At 43.7% G+C, this 2,151-nt stretch overlaps 1 protein-coding gene across 1 annotated transcript in view; it reads left to right on the top strand.

The window, feature by feature from the left end:
- Positions 1-2,151, top strand: part of SPECC1L (sperm antigen with calponin homology and coiled-coil domains 1 like) — an 85,348-nt gene that overhangs the window by 51,241 nt on the left and 31,956 nt on the right. The gene's annotated exons all lie outside the window — the stretch shown is intronic.

Raw genomic sequence — 2,151 nt, 5'->3', positions numbered from 1 at the left:
ATAAAACTGGCCCTGTCAGGTTGGCTGGATGGCAAGCGTCAATGCTGTGGACACGATTTGGGTCTGGGATTGAAATCTCAAACATAACTAATACTCTGCAGTCATACATTTATACTCTTTATAGCATTGTGTACAGTGTATGTAACATGGTGTGTAACTCACCCATTGAAAAGTTAGAGTCCTTGGTTTTCACTGTAATCAGTGTGTGCAGCTACCACCATGGTCCATTTTCCAGCCGTCCTCGGCGAGTCTGGGAATGTGTACGTTACTGGTGGTGGGATAATCTGGAAAAGGGTAGCGGTATTGGTCACACAGCATGAAGGTAGTCAGTGTCACTGAACTATACGTGTGGAAATTGTTGAGTCGGAAAAAAAATGCACGGAGGGACAGCAGATTGGAACTGGCTGAAGAAGGAATCTGTGAACTAAAGGGTAAGAAAACTACGGCATCTCGTGAGCAATGAGAAGAAAAGATGAAGAAACTTGAACAGAGCCTAATAGGATTGTAAGATACCACGTAGCAAACCACATACGCACACTAGGAGTCCCAGAAGAGGAAGAGGAGAGAGAGGAAGGGCCAGAAAGAGTTTGGTTTTAGTTTTAAGAAATTACAGCAGAAGTCATTCTAGATGTGATGAAAGATACGAATCTACAAATCCAAGGGTCTCAGTGAACTCTTGAGTGGGATAAACCCAGAGAGCCACATCAAGACACACGGCCTGACTTTTACGCAGATAACACATGCCTTCCATGTTTATTTGCCAGCTGCTCCCTCCCCCTGGAGTTATTTTTGTAAGACCTGCTATGTTGATTTTTTTTCCCCCCACATTTTGCTGTGCAGAAATTAACGTGTTTTCAGAAATACCTCCTGAGGGGAGGGAGCAGTTGACAAACATAGAATACATGTGTTATTTGTGTAAAATTCTGGTGCATAAACTTGAGAGAAATGAATGTTACATACAGGGGATCCTTAACAAAGTGCCATTGGTTCCTCAAAAATCTTGGAGCCACAGGGCAAAATTGTCCTTCAGAATGAGGATGAAAGCAAGATATTCCCAGATAGATGATTTTGTGACAGCTATACCTTCCCCAGGGAGCTCTGGTAGCAAGTGGCTAAGGCACTTGACTGCTAACCAGAAGGTTGGCGGTTCAAACCCACCAGCCACACTCCTCGGAAGGAAGATGGGGCAACCTACTTCCGTAGTGATACTGCCTTGGAAACCCAAGGAAGGGTCACTATGAGTCGGGTCCGACTCGACGGCACATAACAACAACAACAACGCATACCTTCCCCATAAGAAACAGTAAAGGGTTTGTTCACATAGAACTGGAAGGACACTAGACTATTACTTGCAGTTGGACATAGAGAAGAAAGACCTCTGGTTAAAGTAATATGGGCAAATATAGGAGCCAGTTTTACTGTATGTTTGTTTTGTAACTCTAGTGATTATGTCCTGCCTGATTTAGAGAGACAAATCCATAACATGCAATTTTAAATTTATGTTAACTCACTGATGTTGAGTTGGATCCAACTCATAGCGACCCCTCCTTGGGTTTCTGAGGCGGTATCACTATGGAAGTAGGTTGCCCAGCCTTCCTTCCGAGGAATGGCTGGCCCATAATGTATAAAGATGTGATTTATGATAGCAGTGTAAGAATAGTTTGTTTTCATACGTCAGTGAAGTTAAATTGGAATCCAACTAGTTTGTTATCATGTTAGCATGTTAAATTCAATCTCTGCAGGCCATGGGGTCACTGTGAGTATATCAGTGAAGTGAAGTTGGAATCAAACCAGTTTGTTATGAAGTTAGGATGTTAAATTCAATCTCCATGGTCTCTGGGTTGCTGTGAATGGGAACCCGACTCGGTGGCACCTAACAACAGAAACCAATTAGACCCAACAGACATGCACAGAATGCTCCTCCCACCATCGGCACAATGTCCATAGCTGCCTAGTGCCCATGACCCTTTGCCACGTTAGGCCATGGGCTCAGTCAAGCATTAGATCTCAGCAAACTTCAGAACACTCACACACATACCAGCTATCATTCTGACCACAAGGGAATAAAACCAGAAACCGGAAACAGACAACCTGGAGGTACACAAATACGTAGAATTGGACACATTGTTCAGTAACCAGCGGGTCAAAGGG

The sequence above is a fragment of the Orycteropus afer genome, unplaced genomic scaffold, assembly GCF_000298275.1.
Source record: "Orycteropus afer afer isolate SDZICR_OR568_19922 unplaced genomic scaffold, OryAfe1.0 scaffold00744, whole genome shotgun sequence".
NCBI lineage: Eukaryota > Metazoa > Chordata > Mammalia > Tubulidentata > Orycteropodidae > Orycteropus > Orycteropus afer.
This window is presented reverse-complemented; position numbering and strand designations above follow the sequence as displayed.